This window comes from Colobus angolensis, unplaced genomic scaffold, assembly GCF_000951035.1.
Source record: "Colobus angolensis palliatus isolate OR3802 unplaced genomic scaffold, Cang.pa_1.0 Scaffold49, whole genome shotgun sequence".
Lineage (NCBI taxonomy): Eukaryota > Metazoa > Chordata > Mammalia > Primates > Cercopithecidae > Colobus > Colobus angolensis.
In genome coordinates, this window is record NW_012118376.1 from 2,664,194 (window position 1) to 2,687,498 (window position 23,305).

A 23,305-nucleotide genomic window follows, 5' to 3' on the forward strand; every position below is an offset into this window, starting at 1 on the left:
CTGGAAGGAGCCTATTTCAACCTAGGAATGTGCATGTGTGAAATGAGTCGGCTACAGGTGGTTGTGTAAAGTTGGTAGAAGGTGTTCCACCCACAGGCCGCCCACCCAGGCTCCATTCACAGGCACTCAGAGCTCCAGAATCAACCAGATGTCCTTCTCCAGTTTATACAAATCTCTCCCTTCTTTAATTTCCTGCTGCAACTTGCAATGGCCTGCTAGTGACCTCCCAGCTGGTCTTGCATTGTTTTAGAAGAATTCAGCATGTCTCCTTAACTAGCAGGAAAGCCACAGATTAAATCCTACCTACTTCCTTAAGCCTCCCTTGATTACCCCAGCCTAGGATGATCTCTCTTTCCTCTTATCCCTACTGTTTATACTGGCAGTCATCATTCTGCTTTGTGGCAGCTTTTCGCTTGTTGAATTGAATCACTACATATTTTTAGCATCAAAGTTAATTCTTTGTGCATTCACACTTTCTCTCCCCACACGTTATCTTCCATTTCTTTATATCCCCAGCTACATACAGCACCCAGTACCAGGCAATCTAGCCTAGTGGCTCAGAACCTGGGCTTGAGAGTCGTACACCTGGGTATGAGTTGCATAACCACTTACTAGCTGCATAACCCAGGACAAGTTATCAGCCTCCATCTGTCTTCTTTGTCTATTAAATGAGGATGAAAGTAGCCCCTTCACTGGGCGGTTGCAAGGATGGAGATAAATGAGTGGGAAGTGTCCCACACAGTGACAGCTATGAGTATGTAAGTGTCTATAAATACCTGCTGATTGAATGGCTCTGATAGAGGAGGGGCAGTCAGTAACTAGAGAGAGGGATGCTCTAGAGCAGGGCTGGGAAGCCAGAGCACCCGTGTTGAGGACCCCATGCTGTCCTAAACAGGGAGGCAGAAACCTGGCGACTTTGGGCAACAGACTCCATGGGACAGGTCAGAGTTCTGGTTAAGGGAAAGAAATGTGGGGAACTGAGGTTTCATAACACAAATTAAGTTATTAGAATGTTACTAATTCATTCAGCAAGCATTTATTGAGCACCTATTTTATGCCAGGAAAATAAGATATTTTCTCCTTGGATACAGTTAAGAGAATAATAGCAAGAGTGTGTCCCCTGTCCACATCTATCCATCACGCCTCTATGTGCATATATAGTTTGAGCCTCATGACTTCTAGCCTGAATCGTTGTGATTGTCTCTTAAGTAGTCTTCACAGCCACTCTCATGTTTTCTTTGTTAATCTATACAGAGCAGAGCTGGCCAAATGAGTTTTCTAAAATACCTGAATAATGTATTTCCTTTCTAATCTTTTAGTGGCTCTCCACTGCTGGGATGTCTGCCCCTTCTGGGTCCCCACGCTCCAGTGTTTCACACTTCCAAGTATATTTCAGACACAATCTTCCTGTGTCTTAACCTAGCAAATATCTTTTTATTCTTTAAAAACCAGTTCAACTATGAGTTACCCTGAGAAGCCTTTCATATCCATCAGAGCCACCCACTGTATTTAAATACAGTGAATTTAATGCAAGGGATTGATTTTCCAGAGGATGGAAACATGGAGTCACCAACCAGGAGACAGTGAGACAGTTTTTTAGCACCAGTAAGAAACTGTTACCACCCACAGGCTGGAGGAGCAACTGAAGGAAGTCACCAGAGCTCAGAAGCCATGATCACTCTGCTGAAGCTGGACCCCAGTGGACCTGTCTAGTGGGAAATGGACTCATGGGAGAGACCATATGCTTTTAAGATTTTGAAGATGCCACTCAAGGCAGAGGAAGGGGAGAGCTATCCTGACTTTCCCCTTCTCCCATCCTCCAGCCTGTCCCAGCACCTCCCACTGGCTGAAACAGCCAGAAGCCAGCTGACACTGAACCTGAAGGGGTTGCTACACCCCATCCCTTACCTCCCCACCCCATTCCTTCCTCCCCCAACTCCCCAGAAAGTGGGTGAACAGAGGAAGAGTGAGGGGCGGAGCTCCTTCCTTTCCTGCCTCTCCTACGGTGATAGCCACCCTCTCCTCTCTCTTCTTTGCTCTCACTGTGATCCTGTTTTCTAGATAGCACTGATTCCACTGGGCTGTGATCTCTCTGTTTATAAGCCTGTTCCTTACTAGATTGTGGAGTTCCACAGGGTAAGACAATGGCTTTATTCATCTTGGCATCCTCAGCTCCGGGCATAACTCACAGTACGTAATAGGCATTTAATTGTCTGTGGGTATCTATTGAAAGGAAATTCCTGGGGTCACCTCCAGCTAGCTCTCCTTCTCCATCTCCTTTTTCAATCTACCTACCTTGACAGTCTGAACCTTCCTCAGCACTGAAGAAGAAACAAGGAGCTTGGGGTTCATCCACCTCTCTGAGTCTGCAATCTAGGGCCTTATATTTAAATTCTCTCAACAACAAATCACAACAGTTAATTACACTCAGAGCACCATCAACCTATCAACCTTCTACCTTCCCAGAGCTACATGAAAATTATCCATGGAAATTCCCCTGAATCTCAAAATACCTTCCCTCTACCACCCAAGAAGTTTCTGGGCCACCTCTCTCTGCTGTTAATCAGTGTGTGCTCAGGGTAAACAAACTAATTTTAAAATCAGCTTAAGCAAAACATAATTAGGAAGATAAATTAGCTGCCCCCCAAACTGCATAATGAATGCCCAAGCAGAAATTATTTTTATTATCCACCATTTTTTATTATCTATGTAACATTTTCCCTTCCGTCATTACAGATGATACTTGGCTGACAGCAGAGAGAAATAATACAGGACTTAACTTCCGGCCTTGATAATCTATCTATACAACAATTACCAGAGGAAAAAAACCTGGCTTTTGTTTTTCTTATCTTGAATTTATAACACCAGCCTAGTGGTATAGCAAGAAGGTACAGAGAAAAATACCCCTGTTACCAGAGTCAGACAGCCAGGGTTCAACTCTTGGTTCTGATTTATTGCTATACCATCAGCAGCAAGTTAGGTAACCTCTGAGAAATCAGTTTCTCCACATGTAAAATGAAAATGATGACAGTACCTACCTCAGTGATGATGAGAGTCAACATGCTTACTCCATAGTTCTAACCGCTTCGCACGAATTCATTACTTTCATCTTTACCACAACATCAGGAAATACACACTATTATTCTTTGCACATAAGGAAACAGACAGAGAGAGATTAAGTAACTTGCTCAAAGGGATATTGTGAAAATTGGGTGTAGTAACTGATCTTTATAGAAACGAGTCTTTTAACAAAGCTCCCTGGTCAAGAGGCCTGGATCCTTCACTCCTAGCTCTGCATTCACTGCTCTCTGTTTTAGTATCCCCCTGTGTGAAATGCCAGACAACAGCAGCTGTCAATCAGTGGCCTATGGGGTGGACCTGCCTGCAGCTACATTGTGTTGCATTGCATAGTGTTTACATTTTAAAAAATGGTTGCAGTGTTAAAAATCAGATTTCCCTCTATTTCTCCCTTTCTCATTTTTCTCTCTTTCCACACATATTCGTGGGTGAATATTGTGGGCACAGACAGAGAGAAGAGAGAAAAAGAGAGAGAAGGAGGAGGGAGAGAGAGGAGGAGGGAGAGAGAGGGAGGGAGATTTCAAGCTTTTCTTGAAAACAGGCCCATCTGGCCACATGGGCTCTTATTCCCACGGGCAACATTGAGCCAAGGCCACCTCCTTTTATAAGAGACAAATATGCCCCAATTTGCCATAGTCCCCATTTCTCACACTTGTGCAGTCATTTAAGTCTGTGACATCCAGACTTAATGATCACTAAGGTCTCTCTCCCTGCCGCCACTAACAGTCCATGATTCTTTGACAACTTAACAGAGTTTTCCAAAGGAAGAATCCACTGCAGGGCACCATAGATTTTTACTAAATGTTTCTGTCACATAGGGTGACCAGTTCATCCCAGTTTAACTGGGACTTTCCCCTTTTCAGATGCACAGTCCTGTTAGTTGACCTATGTGTCACGTCACAAGGTCACCTCTAAGGTGGCCCCTCCCATCTGGAAGATGATGATGCTATACTGCATCCTAGTAGTCCTGAGTCTCACTGGGCAACTCCTGTGGTACAAGGATGGCATGCCTACTATCCCCACCCCACAGTACATATGCAAGGGATTTGGGCAGGCCAAATGGAGAGGACCTTAACCTGGTTCCCAGTTCCATAACCGATTCTCCTGGTGGGGCTCTGCATGATCTTAGGTAGATCACTCAGGCTCTGGCCTCTCTGCCTTGCCATTCATTCATGCAACAAATATTTATTAAATGTCTTCCCTGTGCCAAGCACCATTCTAGGCACTGAGGATACAGCAGTGAATGAGCAAGAACAAGGTATGTACCCTTAGAGAACCCACATCTAGAAAAGGAAAGACAGGAAAACAAGATAATAATATCTGATAGCATTTCAGATAGTGATAATCCCATAAAGAAACCATCAACCATATGAGAAATGCAGTCAATGTGGCTACAGGGCCATCAGCAATTTGGGTGAGAGGCAAGAAGTACCAGAAATGAGTCAGAATTTCACTTGGCCTCCTATTTTGAACAATATGAAATTCTTCAGGTTTTGTAACTCAAGGGGTATATGTAACAATTCAATTTTTCAATTATGAAATGTTTCTTCCTCAGTGAAAAAAAGCTTTATGGCTACAATCCATATCAATATCAAATGTGGTTCCTACACAGATGGGTTGGAAATTTATCAAGTCAAATCCACCCAAACAATAGCACAAGGATTGAGAAAAGAGAGAGGCCAAGCTTATTAGCAAATCGGACAACTTTTTTTTAAAAGTACAGCTGGGCCGGGCACGGTGGCTCATGCCTGTAATCCCAACACTTTGGGAGGCTGAGGCGGGTGGATCACTTGAGGTCAGGAGTTCAAGACCAGCCTGGCCAACATGGTGAAACCCCGTCTCTACTAAAAACACAAAAATTAGCCAGGCATCGTGGCAGGCGCCTGTAATCCCAGCTACTCCAGAGGCTGAGGCAGGAGAATCACTTGAATCTGGGAGGTGGAGGTTGCAGTGAGCTGAGATCGCGCCACTGCACTTCAGCCTGGGTGACAGAATGAGACTCCATCTCAAAAAAGAAAAAAAAGGTACAGCTGGGGTCAGGGGCCCACGTGCTAAAGCCACAAGCAGAAAAGTAAATAAGTAAGTAAATTGTCCAATACCTACCCCCAGCCCTCCCCCTAGAATCTGTGTACTGCTTCAGTGAAGGAAGTGACCATGTTATAACAAACTAAGTAAAAGACACTATTACAGTATGGCATTCATTCATTGCACAGATAGGTATTGAGCACTTGCTGTGTGCCAAGATTGTTATCACACATAATGAAAGAAGGGGATACTTGGGAAGTTCAGCATATTTGTCTATATTTAAAATCACCCTTTTTTTAAATTATAAAACAATAAATTGCATTTTATAATTCTTAAGCTTAAAAGGTCACAAAAGCCCTCCTTTAAGCCAGGGTTTCTCCACCTTGGCACATTGACATTTGGGGTGAGTAATGCTTTGCCATGAGGGGCTGTCCTATGCTTTGTAGGATGCTCAGCAGCATCCCTGGCCTCCACTCACAAGATGCCCATAGCACCACCTCCCTTATTCCCTTTCCAAGTCATTACCATGAAAAACCCCTCCAAGTGTTGCAAATATCCCCTAGGAGGGGAATCACCTCTGGTTGAGAACTGTTAACTTTAATCAATTCATTTTCTCTCACAATTGGGAGTCAGACATGTAGGCACTTGGAAAGGCTCCCTTCTTCCTCCATGCAAATAAGCAGGAGATTCTCTCCTGGAAGAGTCCTTACATTCCCCTTCCCATCCTCAATGCTAAGACTCAGCCATCTCAAGAAAAGCAGTGCTCTCCCAGGGCTGGCTGCGGAGGTGAGGGTGAGGGCAGTGTTGGGTGGGCAGGCTCAGCCTCTGTGAAGGGGATCAATGAGCGTCTGGAGCTCACGTGGTATGTGTGTCACGCTGCCCATCCAGGCCATGCCCCAGACCTCCATTCCTCCAAATGAGCTTTGTTAACAATGCTGGAGAAAAAGCTGCTTCTGTGTGGGGCTTACACACCCACATGTAAGTCCAACAGTCTGTGGCTTCTCTAAGCCAAGTGGATTAAAACTGCTCTGTCCTTCTTAAGTATTGTGGCAAGTGAGTCTCCAAAGCTGGGTGCAGGAGATGCCTGCCTGGCCACTCCCTGCCATAAGGACTTTACAAAGAGTCCATCGTACACAGTGTAATCTAAGATAGAGTCAATGCACCCTGCTGGGCTGCTTACCCCCAGCTTTGGCCGGTTGCATAGAAGTAAATATTTTCAGTTGATAAAAAAATGCCATTGTGAACTCAAGTCAGGCAGAGCATTTTTAGATACCTAGAACCTGGGTCCTGGCTGCCTGGAACAAAAAGAAAATTTGTGTTGTGAGTTATCACTTAGTGACTCAGGTTCAGTTGTCCCCAGTCATAGAAAAGAGAGGTCAAGAGGATCCAAATTCCAACTGTATTCATTCATTTGATAAATATCCATAGAGTACCTATTGTATACCCAGCATTGGGCTCTACCCCGGGGAGAACTTAGCTTTAGACGGACTCTTTCAGGGTTCACACATTCAGAAGCTTCCAGAGCCTGATAGTAACCTAAAAGCGGGGGTTGGGGAGGGGAGCGGTGCTTATGCCCATCTGAAGGGGCCCTCTCCTCAGCTTCAGCGGCCTGTTACCATATGGTCTTCAAGCCCAGTTTTATCAGATCTTCTGAATTTTCAAGAGAAACTAGAAAACAGAATTTTTATGTGAAATATTTTAAGCATGGGCTGAAATTTTAAAAGAAAAACAAAACAAACTGCCCTGCATGGATAACACCAAACCAGTCCCCAAACCAGTCCCCAAGCCTTCAAATGATAACTTTTGCCTTAGAGACAGTGGGCAGTGGTGGTGAAGTGAGGTGTCTGGAAGGAGTGAGAAGGGTATCTTTTCTTCCCCTTGCTTGCTTCATGATCTTAGGCACGTTATCTAACCTCTCCGTGCCTTATGTTCCTCAAGTATAAAATGAGTGTGATAAAGCACATTGTAGATTTAAATAAAAGAATATGTGCACACGCCTAATCCATAATAACTCAATACATGTGAGCTATGATTTTTGCTAGCCATCAGGTCCACTCTTCCAGGAACCTCTTTTTATAACATTCTTGACTGTTGAACATTCAACCACCGCTTGTGCACCTCCTGAGACAGGAAGCTCATGGCTTCTTAGGGAATGCTAGTTGTATAAAAATCCCTGAGTCTCAATAGCTTAATCTAAAATACATTTATTGATTGCCCATGCCCCAGTTCACTGTGGTCAGTAGTGCTCAGTTCCACCCCATGCCTGGTGGATCCATACCCTCTCTCTGCTGGCTCTGCCATCCCCCAGGACCTTCCCAGAATCCTCTGCTGGGTTCACTGCTTTCAGCTAGCTGAGAGGGGGAGAGACAAAGAGACAGAATGAATGAATCAGGAGCATCACATATCACATCTGCACATTCCCATTTGCCAGAACCCTGTTACACGACCCCAGTCTACTTATAAAGGAGGCTAGGACATGAAGTGTTCCTATGTGTCCAGAAATAGAACAGAGAAAACAGCATTGATGAACATCTAGACAATCTCTGCCACACACTGCATTCATATAAACACAATCCTAAGGATTTAGAATGTCTACCTGCTGGTCTCTGTTTCGCCCTTCAAAGCAACACACACAGCAGCATTGACATGTGCAGCAGCAACACACACAGACACACATTAGGCAGACAGGTTTGGATTTGAATCCTAGTTCCAATACTTGCTAGCTTTAGACCTTGGCAAATTCCTTAATCATCTGTGCCTCAGTTTTCTCATTTGAAAAATAAGGGTAGTTCTAATTGCCTCCCTGGGTTGTTGTAAGGATGGAATAAACACACTGCATAGTAGCGAGTGTGTAACCTGGAAGGTGCTCAGTTAATACCAGTGTCTCCTCTGGACCTCTTCTACCTGATTGCTTTGCAGGTATTTAAAGATGACTATTATTATTTCCATAAGTTTTCTCTTTTTCTAGGTTTCTCAGCGATTTTCACTGTTTTTGTATTACATTATTGCAGGTCCTCTCACTCTCCTAATGGCTGTTTCAAGGATGTACCCCAGTTTGTCCCTTGACAAACTGCCTTAGTTTGGGTTTCTCTATAAGACCTTGAGACAAGGACTTGGGTACAGATCATTTAGAGGGAAGTAGTCTTAGGAAACAGAAGTGAAGGAAAAGAGGAAGGGAGAAAAGTTAATAAATGAGTGGGTTACAATTGTATGCAGCTGGGATTCAGTCCCATTGGGAACTCTGAGAAACCATGTTGCAAGCATCTTAGATTGTCACATATGCTATGTCCTGCAGGATGGGGGAACTGGGGCATTAATCCATGAAATCCTGTTCCCATCAACTGAGGGCTTCTATCAACTAAGGAGTATTATTAACTGCCTTGAGAATATGGGTTGGGTCTACATATAGCTCAGCAGGCTTTCCTGACCTCCAGAAAGTAAAACAGGAAGACACTGTGATGTGAGCTTATATGGACACTGGTAAAGTGCAAGGCAAGGTTCACCACAGCTACCCTGGAATCTAGTGGCTGAAGGATGTGGCTCAGTGCATCATAAGCTGTGCTACACGGCCTCTAGCAAGAGTGTCTGGAAGAATTTACCCCACGTGCTCATAAATATTGTGTCTGAATATAGGGATTATGGGAATAGTTACTTTATCTTTTTACTTTTTTTCATTTCCTCAAGGAAACTGTGATGGTCGGTAATAAGTACTGTGATCCAGGTGAGGGTTTGACCAATGCAGAACAGAAGACATAATAGCTCATTAAAAGCAGACTGAGAGTAAAGGAAGAATTGAAACTGCTTCTATTTGCAGATGGCATAATCCTGTGTATAGAAAACACCAAGGAATCTATACACAAATTATCTAGAACTAATCGAACAGTTTAGCAAAGCTGCAGGATCTAAGATCAGTATTTTAAAAACCTATTGTATTTCTATATTTTAGCAATGGCAAACCCAAAAAATACAATTTAAAAAAAAATTCCATTCAGAAAGCATCAAAGAGAATAAACAGGAATAAATATAATAAAAGTTTAAGATTTGCACACTAAAAATTATGAAACATTACTAAGAAAAAATAATGAAGATTCAAATAAATGGAGACATTCCCTATCCACGGATTGGAAGACTCAAGCTTGTCAAGATGGCAATTCCCCCCTCGAATAGATCTATAGATCCAACACAATTCCTATCAAAATCCCAGCAAGCATTTTTGTAAAACTTCACACACAGATCCTAAAATTTATATCAAAATGCAAAGTATAGCCAAAACTAATTTGAAAAATAAGAACAAAATTGTAAGACTTCTATCACCCAGTTTCAAAATTTACTACAAAGCCCCATGAATCAATACACTGTGATACTGATGTAAGCACAGACATATCCTCAGAGATGAATGGAGAACTGAGAGTTCAGATATAAACCCTTGCATTGATGGTCAATGGATTTTTGACAGAGGTGCCAAAAAAAATCAATGGGGAAAGGATAGTCTTTTCTCAGCAAGTGATCCTGGGACTGTTGCACATCCACATGTGCGAATATGAACTTAGGCCCTTCTCTCACATCATAGGCAAAAAATGAATTAAAAATGGATTACAGGACTACATATAAGAGTTAAAACTACAAAACTTCTGGAAGAAAATACCTTGGTAACTTTGAGTTGGGTAGAGTTCTTAGATATGACACAAAAATCACGACAGTTAAAGGAAGAAATAATACATTAGACTTCATCAAAATGAAACTTTTGCACTTCAAAAGATCATTAAGAAAAAAATGTTTAAAGACAAGCTCTAGGCTGAGAAAATATTGAAAAATCATAGACTTGATAAAGGACTTTTGTACAGAATAAAGAAAAAACTCTTACAACTGACTAATAAGAAAAACAAGTCAATTTTTAAATGGGCAAAAGATTTGAATAGCCATTTCACTATAGGAGGTCCATAAATGGCTAATAAGCATATGGAAAGATGCACAATATCATTAGTCATTACAGAGACAAATTAAAACCACGATATCACTACATTCCCACTAAAATAGTTACGATGTAAAAGAGAGACAACACCAAACGTTGGTGAGGATGTGGAAAAATGGAAACCCTCACACACTGTTGATAAGAATGGAAAATGGCCCGTTCATGTTAGAAAACAGTTTGACAGTTTCTTTAAAAGTTAAACATACATTTACCATACAATCTAGTGATTCCACTCATAGGAACCTACCCAAGAGAAAGAAAAGCATGTCCACACAAAACTGTACACAAATGTTTACAGCAACATTATTCATTACAGTCAAAATCAGGAAACAACCCAAATTTCCATTAACTGATGAATGAATAAGCACAATGTAATATGAGCAGATAAGAGAATACTCCATACAGCAGCCAGGGTGAACTTTTGAGATTACAAACTTGACCTGTGATATTAAGGTTAAAAGACAAATGAGACAATTGTAGCAAGTTTGTTAACAGTTTTAAAGTATTTGACAATATAAGTGTATATAATGTCTTGTCTTGGTACCTGTGTAAGTCATTTTGGAGCTGATACTCATTGTTGCTGATCTGCTGACTTGCTTCTTTGGTATGAAGCAGCATCTGAGCTTGCAATTTCTCTACTTCCCTGAATTCTCTTTGAGTTTTTCTGACTCCTAAGCCAGATGTGTGTGTTTAGCTCCATAATGAAGGACTCCAGCTTCTGTGGAGTCTGGCTCATATTCATGAGACAACAGTCTTTTTCTGATCTTCATTTCCTGCCTGTGGACTTCAGAGATTTGGCTAGGGTCAGATCTGCTCCCAAGCTCATGTGGCTTTTAGAGCATTCAGTTTCTTGCAGGTTGTCTGATTGAGGACCTCATTTTCTTGCTGTCAGTTGGAGGCTGCCTTCAGCTCCTATGCTATGTGGCCCTCTTCACATGGCCACTTGCTTTTTCAAAGTCAGCAAGTGAGAGAGAATCTTCTGAAAAGATGGATTAGAACATTTTTGTTTACTAATAAAAAATTGTATTTACTTAGAAGCATTCAGAATTCAGAATGTCAACAAAACAGCTGCAACTTTTTTGTGTGCAATTACAGAGTGGTATTCAGTTAAAAAAAACAATTATTTCATATAAGCTGCATCAGAGACAAGTGAAAATAAAAAATCTACCATCCTCATGTATACTAATTTGTGCTGTGCACCAAGAAGAACCTGCTTTAAATTTCCTTGCCAGTTTACAATCCCCATACTGTATCAGGCAAGGTTAGTGCCTATTGAAAATACATCAGGACAGTGCTATCTACAGCCACGTTCAGTAGCGTGTTAACTATACAAAAAAGACACTGCGCAGTTTAAAAACAAATGTTACACAGCCTTACATCTCAATGTCTTTCTTTAAAAGGAGTTGTAAACGGGGGTTTAAATGTTTTCTAGACAAGAAAAAAAAAACTGTGCTAGAACCAACTTACTCATTATCATCATCATCATCATCACTACCTTAATCTTTCTCTTCTTCCTCTTCTTGCTTTTTTCAGCCTTGACAACTCCATTTTTTGCTGCATCAGGCTTTCCTTTAGTTCAGTATGCAGCAATATCCTTTTCATATTTTTCCTTCAGGTTCACAGCCTTCTTTTCATAAGGCTGCTTATCATCTGCGGCAGTGCCCTTCCACATCTCTCCCAATTTCTTTACAACTCACTAATGGATAGGCCAGGATGTTCTCCTTTGATTTTTGGGCAATATTCAGAACAGAACAAGAAAATGGCCAAAGAATGCCTCCTGGATGCGTTGGGATCCTTGAACTACTTTTTTGTCCTAAAGAGGATCTTTAGGAGGGATATAGGTTTTCGTTTGTCTTTCATAATGAGCCTTGTTCGCCTTTGCCATGTCTTCAAATTTCCCTTTCTCTTTAGCAGACATGGTCTTGCACCTCTCTGAGCACTTCCTAGAAAACTGAGAAGTTGAGTGAACCATCTGGGTGCTTCTTCTTATACGCCTCCTGACAAGTTTGCCAAATAATGCATATAACAACACTTTGCCTCTCAGGTTCCATGGATCTCTTTTGCCCATGTTTAGTCACTTTTCCTCAGTGAGGCACAGGGTTGTCCAGTGCCCACCTGGCTCTCACTTGCCCCCGTGCTCTCTCTATGCAGCTCAGTGTACTCAGAATCTTATATAATATAATCATGTAAACATAATCACATATATCTCATCATTTTTTGCCAAATTCTACTAGTTAGAAGCAAATCACAGGTTCCACCCACACTCATGGAGAGATCCCACAAGGGTGAAACCAGGAGGTGGGGATTGTGGGAGCTACCCTAGCATCTGTCCTCGGTTCACCCTTTTGGCCTCCAATGATTTGTGTCCCTCTCACATGCAAAATACATTTACTATTTCCCAAGGTCCCTGAAAACCTCATATCATTACAACATCTGCTTGAAGTCCAGCATCTCATCATTTAAATCAGGTCCAGGTATGCATGAGGCTCCTTGAGCATAGTTCCTCTCAATCTATAAAACTAAAGACAAATCATCTTGCTCCTAATGCACAATGAAGGAATGAATATAGTAAAATAGTTATTGACATTTCTAGTTAAAAAGAGAAGGAGAGGTGGGCAATGGAAGATAAAAAGGAGTTACAGTCCAAAGTAGTTTTAAAATCCAACCTAGCAAACTTCAGTCAGAATTCTTTGATTAGATTTCAAGGGCTGGGAATAATTCACCATAGCTCTTGGTTCCACCGTCTGAGTCATCTTTCCTTTTTTCATGAAAAGTAGCACATGTTTGCAGCTGAGTAGTTTTATCATTCTGCTTCCTGCCAGTAGAATTTTAGAGATCTAACAGCCTCCTTTCATTTTGTACTCTTTCTGTCCCTTTCAGTTTAAGTTGGCAGTGTTTTTGCTGAAATACTTTTCTTAAATACTTTGTGGGTCTCCAGTAAATTTCCCTTTACACAAAGGCCACATCCAAGGTTCTTTTGGACTTAGGCCCTCCTCTACCTTGAGTTTCTGCTGAGAAGGTTGAAAGATAACTCAATTAAGCTTCCAAAAGGTCCTATTATTTAAGAGGTTCTGTGAGATACACAATTAATCTCTGGAGAGGGCCCTTTGTATGACTGAATACTACTCTGATCCCTTAATCTTCCTGAGATTTTAACAAAAGCTTGTACAATCACTACTTAGCTTTTTCTCTAGGCCAGGACTTATCTTTATGCCACATGCTCAAAAGTAATTTCTTTATTTTAACATCTTTTGCCATCTGGAGAGACTGAGAATTTTCAGAATCATCAAGTCCTGATTCCTTTTTGTTTAACAGTTCTTCCCTCAATTTATCACTCTTCTCTTGTATTTTACTATAAGCACCAAGAAGAAACCAGGTGGTACCTTCAACACTTTGCTTGGAAATCTTTTTAGCTATATTTCATCACTTTGTGTATGTATCACTTTGTATATGTATCATAGTGATTATTCATTTGTGTGTTTCTGCTTTTAAGGCATTTGTAGCATTTAAAAGACTTAGATACAGGATATTTGTGATTTTAGAAGTATACATATTATACACTATATATTACATATATTTAGGATAATTCAATTAGTTTATAAACTAATATTTAAACATTTGGAAAATGTCACATTTGTTAAATGTATAAGTTTTCATTTTTAGTCATTTAAGGAGTATTTGAATTTTAAGGAGAATACTGTTTATTATATAATTAATAAATAAAGATGTAAACAGACTACAAATAGCAGTGATTGTGCCTCTCTACACACAGAGGTCTCTCAGACATTAAAGAATTTAATCAGATGTAAACATTTCAGAAAGATTCATGGGAGTGATATTGAAATCAGGGGAACTTAGAACCCGAGAGCCAGGCTTGGTATCAGTTGCTGCTTCAGTGAAGAGAATGGACGGCGGCCTTGCAACGCTGCTGCCCTGACTCCCTCTAGTGGTTCGGTCTGCAAAGACTGCCTTTCCTGATCACCAAGAGAAAAAATCTTTTGCTAGGTCATCTCTCTCCAAAAAGTTTCGTTTGCTTGGTGAGACAAAAAAAAAAAGCTCAAAAATTCTCCCTCCAACATTTTTATATATATCTAGTCTTCATACCAACATTTCCTATATTACGAAGTACCACCATCTACTTTGAACATATTTAATGATTATAAAATGCTTCCTTCTTTTCAGCAGACACCGTCCCTGTGACCCGTACTCATGGGTCCTGTGTTTACCATTTGGAGCCACACAATTTTCACTGCTCTTCCACCTGACAGCACTTCAAATATTTGAAAACAGCTTCTCGTCCCCACTGCAAATTATCTTCCTCAGGCCAACACATGTCGTTCCTTCAACTGCTCCTTCTTTGACCCAGTTTCCAGATTCCTCCGCCCCCATTGCTCCCCTCTGGAGGCACTCCAATTTCTCAACAGCCCCTGGAGACATCCTGACTGCCAAGACCTCAACGCAGTGCCTGAGATGTGGTCCAACTGCCCCTCGGAGCAGTGGGGCTGGCACCACCCTCCTCCCGGACACTTCTGTGAATCCATGCTCTTTTGAGCAGATTGACAAAATGATGGACCAAAGGCTGAGATTTCTCATATCTGGATTCTTCTCCTATGAGGCAACTTCACGTTTTCTTTACCCTCCATGTAGCCATGAAATATTTTCTGTTCTTGGACAGAACTTAGTTTCGCAAATACTAATGTATGCAAACAACTTCAAGCAGACCAGGGCTGTGTGAACTTGGCCTGCCACTGATCAGAGTGCACACACACACACACACACAAAATTCCTCAAGAAGGACCTACTTCCTTATGAGATTGAGGCTTGGGAGCTTGAGAATGCACCTCTCATCTTCAAGCTGGGGACACCTGACTAGCCTAAATCCCCTCTGCTGCAGTTTAAACTCATTTCCTCTCATACTGCCCTCTGTGGACAAGAAGAAAAAAAGACTTGATGTCAATAATGTAACATCCTTTTACAGTTTGAAGACTGATACTCACACCTCTCTCCTCGGAATGAATGTAGACATTTCCCTGAAGGGCTATTTTTCAAAACCTTTCATCAGTTACTTTGTCTCCCCTGGCTCCTTTCCAATGTCTTCACATCTTCCACTTATGGGCCCCAAGACTGAACAGTATGTTTTAATGACTGATATAGATTAAGAATTGTATCTATGAAAATATTTCCATTAGAACATAGTTCATTGTTACGAAGAATTGCACATGTAAGAAATCCCTGGTGTATAACAGGTTATGTTTCAAAACTTTCTTTGTAGATCAATTATTTGGTATTTGGGCACGTTTTTCCACAGAATCAATGTTATATCTTGTATTTGGACTTTGAGCCTAGCAAACAAGAGCCAGTTTAATCCACATAGCAATAATGATATGAGGTGGAATTTCAAGAATAGGAGTTTTCTGATGTTGAGAATAGAAGATGCAAGAAGATGGGAATTTCTTCCTCCAGTTTCTCATCAGGGAGCCGCCCATAGGGAATGTTAGGAAAGGGATGGCTATTAACTTTGGGTGTCTTCTCACATTCTTTTCTGGCCCTCCCCACCTCCTTGGGTCCTGCTTCCTGATATCCTAGTGTCCCCCGAAGTCTCCTAGGGTGCTGCCTCCTCAGATCTTCCTACAGTCCCCAATTCTCCATGCCTCAATACATCTGAGCTCCTCTCGCTTATGATCCAAACACACATTCCTTAATGAAGCTAAGTTTGGGTGAGGGTTAGGATGACAAGCTTCTACTTGAACCAGCTGCCATGAGTAAATTCTGAGCAAAGCGTCTATTTTTAAATGGGTAGCTTACTTATCCGAAAGACTTTCCCCTGTGCAGTTTCAGACACTGTCACAAAATGAAAAAAAAAGAAAAGATTACATGAAGGAAATAATTTGGGGAATGTGGAAGCCATTATAATAAGTGTGCTTATTCTTCCTGCTTGGGAATCTATCCCAAATGGTACCTGCTTTCCACAGATTCCCTCCTTTCCCCCTTTCTGAATCACAGATTATATGCCCCAGATTGTTTTCAGCAGTTCTGAGATTTTTTAAATTGTTTTTATCTCAAGAAATTACTGAATTAAGGCAGATAGACATCCCCCCACAACCAGAAGAGTACCTACTATGGGATGCCATTTATATAAATGGGATTTATATAAATAGATTAGTTTATATAAAACTAATCTATAGTGATAGAAAACAAATCAGTGGCTGTCCAAGGAAAAAATGGACTACAAAAGGGCCTGAGAAAACTGTTGGAGGTAACAAATGTTCATTGTCTTGACTGTGGTAAAGGTTCCATCGTATATACACTTGTCAAAACTTATCCCATGTGCACTTTAAATATGTGCAGTTTAGTGTACATCAATTATACTCAATAAAGTCATCAAAAAGAGAAGTGCAACCAATATGCAAAAAGACTAATAGACATTTATTAACAGCTTCTCATTATTTGCCTCAAGGATTGTTTATAAAAAATGAACTAAATAAAACAGATAAAAATGATGTCCCCAGCCACAGTTCCAGTTCTTTAGTGCAACCTCCAGAAGCAAGTAGCATGAATTTAGTGTATATCCAAATCAGTCTACTGGTAATAATTTTACATACATATATGGTCTTAAACAATATAGTGTATTATTTCTGTGTTTTTAAAATTTATATAAATGATATGTATATTTTATTCCATGAATCTCTTTTCTTTACATGACATTATGTGTTGGTATTGTATAGATACTTTATACATGGATATATTATGTTATATATGAGAACAATCCCTTCCTTCTAATGGCCATTATAACAATTCATATCCTAACAGAATATTACAGTAATTCATATCAAAATAGAATATGAATATGTTACATTTTATTTATAAATTCTCTCTTTGATAGGCATTTCAGTTTTTTCTAATGTTTCATAATTATAAGCAATATTGCAATAAGCTAAGGTTTTCAAAACAAATGTCATGGTATTGGTGGTAGGAGTTACTGGGTAGTAGCCACCTGGTAGGTATATAGATAGGTCTTCTATGAGTCAGATATTGGTAAAGTAGAATGTCCTGTTTCAAGGATCCATGGACTGCACAAAAATAGCCAAAGCTGAATAAGACCCTGTCTTTAAATTCCAGAACAACAAAGTGGCTCTATTATGTATCCTGCAGAGTTGGAGATGATTCAGAGGACAATTCCAATGGCCCATAGAGTTTAAATCTGACTTGGATACAGTTGAGGTTCAAAGTAGATGACTTCCCACAAAGCAAGTGGGTTAGATGCCTTTAGCAATAGGCCAAAGCAACTCAACTCTATCTGTTGCTATTTAAAGCTTTCTTAAAAGTCGTTAATGTTAAGTGAGCATCAGAAAATGCACATTCATTGCTTCTAGGTTACTATGTTTGATACATATGTATTAAATCTACCTTGTTTATAGTATTAGATCCCTCTTTTGTGCTTAATTTTTACTTTCTTTATTTGGTACAGATTCAAGATAGTATGTTAAAGCCTCCCATTGCTATTGGGATGCTTCTAACAATTTTTCTAAAACCAAACATATACCAATTCCCAAAATTTACAGCTTTGTTATAATTTTATAATATTGAAAGGCAAAATTCATACCTCAAAAGTATGGAGGAGAGAACTTCCAGCAATATAGTGGACTAAGATTATATAGAAGAATTCCCTCTTCAGTTACTATTACAGAGAAACACAGAGAAAAAGTTTTATATATATATCTATATATACACATGTATATAAGTACAAATATGTACACACATGTATGTGCATATATACATACATGTATATGTATATATATGGTGGATGTCATACATGTATATGTATATATATGGTGGATGTACCTGACAGCAATAACTTAAGCATACTCTGTACAGCAGCCTGAATGGCAAACACATCTGACAGCAATAACTCAGTCTAAGAAATGGGGGTTGCCATGTGGATGGTGCTAAGTGAAGGTGCTGTATGAACTGCAGGCTGTTGGAAAGCAGTTGTGGTTCTCCTATCCAGCCCACTGCCACCAGTCCACCCCTGTACTTAAGTTCCCCCAAATCAAATCTTATGTCTCATTTTCTGGCTCCAGGTCTCTTCTTTGGCCTCTTGAACCTGGTGCCATTCCTATTGGAGTCAATAGGGGTCCAGCACGACAATCTATAGACAGAGAGAAAGGGAAATCTCCAGATTCCAGAAACAAAGAGGGAGCTCAGAGGCTGGGCAGTAAGTAGGGGCTAATGTCACTGCAGCCTCTGCAGGGTTTGGACCAATGATAGGCCCTGGCGATCCAGGGATTTTAACACCCTTGGGATTTTAACACCCTTGCAGGCCAATAAAATGTCATCTCTGGTGTGAGTAAGGAAGGCAACTGGAATTGAGCACTCGCAAAATCTGAGTTCCTGAGGGCTGCAGTGTTGGCAAAAACAAATCAGGAAAAAAAGCTCCCATGTCCTCAGGCTATAGGTTTAAAATAATAATAATAATAATAAAGGTCATACAGAAAAACTTGAAGTCAAGCCTATGCCATACATTGAAATGAGCTCTGAATTTTCACTGTGGGCAGAAATACCAAGAAACATTAGAGCTGGTTGAGAGTTGGTGATATCTGTAGGACTCCATCAGAAGCAAACTGGCGGGCACCGTGAAGTGACAATCACATAACCCAAGGCATACAGATCTTCACCAGAGGGGAGAAACCACTGCTGAAAATAAGCTCATACTAAAAATGACAAACCACAGGAGGAACCCACTTTGAGGGTCAGATCATGAAATTAACAGAAAAAGTAATGCCCAAGAAGTATAGATCAAGCCACAGATGATTATAAAATAAGTACATCGTAAATGATTTACAAGGGCAAAGGAAAACACAAATTAAAAAACAGGAAAACACGTAAAAACAAAATGCAGATTTAGAAAATAACCAAACAGTTCTTTTATAAATGAAACTTACAGTCACTGAAATTCAAAACTAAATAGAAATATTTAATGGTTGAATAGAAAATAAGCAAACTGGAACTAAGGAAATGACTCAAAATGTAACACAGAAGTAAAAATGGAAAAAAAATGAGTGAAAGTTTAAGATCACAAAAGACAGAACCAGAAATGACAGAAAAGACATCCACTAGGAGTTTTGGAATGAGTGACTAGAAAATGGGAAAAAGTAATATTTGAAGTGATAATGACTGAGAATTTTCTCAGATTTGACAAGACAGGAATTCCTAGATTGACAAGTACACTGTATTGATACCTACAGGTGTGTAACAAACCATCCCAGCATTTAGTGGATTAAAACAACCACCATTTATTTAACTGGCAGTTCGGCGGGTGAGCAACTTGGGCCTGGTTCAGCTGAGAGGTTCTCTTGGTCTTGAGAATGGGTTTACTCACACATTTGTATTCATCTGGCAGATGCAGTCAGCAGGCCACGGCCTGGCTCTGGCCGGCCTAGCAAGAAATAAAGGGGAAGAGAAGGAGCCTCAGCCCAGGAGGGCTCCCTACAGAGAAGACTCTGTTTCACTTGGCAACTATCATGCCACAGACAAGTTACCCTGGCAGTGACCGAAGACCTCTGTGTTCTAACTTAATGTGCTGGGGTGTAGTGTGTTCTGCTCTTTTACACAGATTGTGACAGATGTTGACTAACTGGGAACGACTTGATTCCAGGAGGGGCAGTGGGAGTCATTTTAATTAATGGCTTGACATTTCTTTGCCATTGTTGCAAGCTTGAGGTAACTAATGGTTAGTTTTACCCATGACCACTTCGCCCTGCAAATTCAGCTCAAATAATCTAAATTAAAATAGAAATTGCTTTGGTCAGAGTTAAAATTTGTGCTGTTAGGACTATAGTCCTAAGACTTTTTTCTTTTTTGGATTATGGCTAATGTTTAAAAGAAGCAACAAGACTTATGTAAAGATACAATCTTTACATAGTGTTTTAGATCGTTGGATAGGCAAAGTAGAAAAGGCGAGTCTGGATTGTGGGAAATAAAAGCAAGTAGAAAAAATTGAAAATACAGATCATTTAAGAGAAGAAAACAACAAGGTTTTCCCATCTGGGGCTTCCTAAAACATGAATTCCTCTCAGCCAAGTAGTGGAACCTAGAAAGTCATTTGTTTTTCCTGAATAAACTCCATGCTAGAGTCTTTGATAAACAAACTGATAGGAAATAAGGAAATCCTGTTAAAAATCACAGTAGACTTTAGAATGATAGAAGCCTGCTTACTTCTGTTCTGGAAATACTCAGCTCTGGAAAGGGCTTCCAGGCTGATCATCCTCAGGTAATTGTTCTATTTGAAATATACAAGCCATGGGGGAAAACAAACAAAGACAACAGAAAAACCACCCTGAGGGACAAGAGGGAAAAGCGTCACCTGTGCTGAAAATTTCATCCATTTAAGACCCAAAAGCAGGGCCAGAGGGAAGGTGTAGGGAAGGGTGGGGACAAGAAACCATCCATGTGGCTTCAGGATGAGAGGGGGTTGAAGAGAGGCTACCCCCAGGCTCCAAATTTCCAAGGACGATACCTATTTCAAATATTCAGTCGTCTCCTTGTCCTCATAAATGCCCTTGGACTTGTATTACTAGATGTTCAGATAAATCGCTTTAAAAATTGTGTCACTGGCCGGGCGCAGTGGCTCAAGCCTGTAATCCCAGCACTTTGGGAGGCCGAGACGGGCGGATCACAAGGTCAGGAGATCGAGACCATCCTGGCTAACACGGTGAAACCCCGTCTCTACTAAAAAATACAAAAAAACTAGCCGGGCGAGGTGGCGGCGCCTGTAGTCCCAGCTACTCGGGAGGCTGAGGCAGGAGAATGGCGTGAACCCGGGAGGCGGAGCTTGCAGTGAGCTGAGATCCGGCCACTGTACTCCAGCCCGGGCGACAGAGCAAGACTCCGTCTCAAAAAAAAAAAAAAAAAAAAAAAATTGTGTCACTATTACCATGGGAAGTCCAAGGGGAGTAGGGAAGTATTAATTTTTTAAAGTATTACTTTTAATAGCAAAAGCCGCAATTACTTTTGCACCAACCCAAAAGAAGGGGTCTTTCCAGCTACCTTGGCAACACGCTTATTTCCAGGGCTTCTGTGTGGGCAGCATGCCTGTGCTTTTGCTATGGTTAGTCTGTAGATTTGGTGTCCTCCTTGGCTTTCTCAGACTTTGAAGTCTCCCCTTTGCTTGAATGAAAAAAGTCTCCCCTTGGCTTTAATGATGGTCAATCTGTAGCCATTTTACCCCCACATAAACCACACCCTATTTTAATCCTTCAGGTGAAAAATGCTCAAGTTGGACAAGATCCACAAAATATGAGGGCAAAGCAGAGCTAGAGCAAAGTTGTGACTTTAACGTTTCCATAGGGAGCCTTTTTCTGCAGGGTACACAGAGGGCTACTCGCTGACACTGGAATTCAGCTGCTTGTGCTTCTTACTTTGCGTGAAGAAACTGAGAACAGGTGGCATCAAGGCAGATCTGACATGGCCACTAGAATAGCTTGGACAGGAGTTCAAATAAGCTGCTTCCACCTTGACTCGGCCTCGGCCAGAGCATCTCACATCTGTTTCTTCTTCTATAGCTGACTGAGTGCACCTTAACCCAATTGCAGTTCCCATCCCATTTTTGAATAGGCTGTTTGGAAAAGAGCTCCTTCCCAGCTCAATCATGCTTTCTGCTCTTGTCTTTCAATCCAGCTGCATTTGTTCACCCCTGTGGGTCCTCCCAGCCCTGCTAGGCCAGGCTCTCCTGGCGTGTTCTGCACAAGCTAGCTATGAATTAGGCGTGCACTCTTTAAACATGAAAATAACCTGGAAGACTCTCAGCTTAAGGTGATGGAGAAAAGACCTTATCTCTCCTTTCCCCTGTGAGCAAAGAGATGAGAAATAGAAGCGCACATCACAATACATGATGACAGAAAGCAGCTAGAGGACTCTGGCCTTAGCAGAATAGAGAAAGGTGAAATGTAAAAACCTGCAGAGAATGTGAAATGTAAGAACCTGCAGAGAATGAAATCACCAAAAGCAAACTGATTTTGCCCTATATGAACTCTCAAACTAGTGCTCAGGCTTTGAGCACTAGTTGGGGTGAGGCAACTGATAAAAATAGAGAGATTTGTTTAAAATATATTTAATAAGCATTTAGTCCTCACTCATAGCCCAAAAAAAGTGATGAAAACCCTTCCTTACAAATATTTTGGAGGAAAAACTGAACCAGAAGGTTTCTAGTATATGATAGGGGTTAGAATCCAGAGTAAAAATATTGAATGATGCAAATGTTCTCCTCATCTCAGCTGCAAAAATGCCAGCAGCTAGGCTTATACCCTTCAGGAGGGAGATTGTAAGATTCTTCTCTCCAGACATCAATTCTCCAGAGAGAATTCTAACAGATATTGACATCTGATTTTCTCCCATTGACAAAGCCAGCTTACTGCCATACACACTGCAGTAGAACCAAGGAGGGTGACAGATTTCAGGACAACAGGAGGCTGAGGAGAGGTCACCCCCAGACTCAAAATTTCCAAGGATGGTATCTATTTTAAATATTCAGTCTCCTTTTCTTCATAAATGTCCTTGGACCTGTATTACTACATGTTTAGATAAGTGCTTTTAAAACCCTCCCAAAACCACAGATTTGTCGCTTAGCTGGCTAGTGCTTCACTCTTAAATAAGAACACATAGTCAAGAATCAGTAGACATTTTTAAAAGTTTCCTTGCATGAAAGATAGACACAAAAGTCAAACCAAAAAAAAAAACAGAAAAGGCTATTTAGAGGAAGTAGAGACAAGGTAAGGAATAAATAAACACTTCAGAGACAAAACTAGAAATAACATCCTTAGATAAGAACAGAAAGTGCATTCATGAAAGGAAAACAGAATAATATAGAAAACAAGTAACTGTAAAATAAGAAAGAGCTCTTGGAAATTACGAGTAAGAAAGCTAAGTTTTAAAAGTTGAATGATAAAGTTGAGGAAGTCTTTTAGAAAATCAGAACTAAAAGACAAAGATATGGGCCATAGAGGAGAAAAAATAAGAAAATTAGAAGCTTGATCCTGAGGATCAACATTCAAAATAGGAGTTCCAGAAAGAGAAATTTGAGACCAGGCACCTCAGATTTGCCAATGCTCATGCCTGTTATCCTAGCACTTTAAGAGGCTGAGGTGTGGGTGAGGGATCGCTGCAGGCCAGAAGTTCAAGACCAGCCTGTTCAACATAGCAAGATCCTGTCTCTATTTAAAAAAAAAAAAAAAA

At 40.7% G+C, this 23,305-nt stretch overlaps 1 protein-coding gene and 1 pseudogene across 1 annotated transcript in view; both read right to left on the minus strand.

Annotated features, from left to right (window-relative positions):
- Window positions 1-7,329: 7,329 nt before the first annotated feature.
- The window catches only part of LOC105524105, a 65,641-nt gene continuing 49,665 nt past the window's right edge, over window positions 7,330-23,305 (minus strand). The window contains exon 7 of the mRNA XM_011959224.1: window positions 7,330-7,454. The gene's annotated coding sequence lies outside the window, so the exon portion shown is untranslated. The remainder of the gene's footprint in view (window positions 7,455-23,305) is intronic.
- LOC105524188 lies at window positions 11,539-19,523 on the minus strand (annotated as a pseudogene).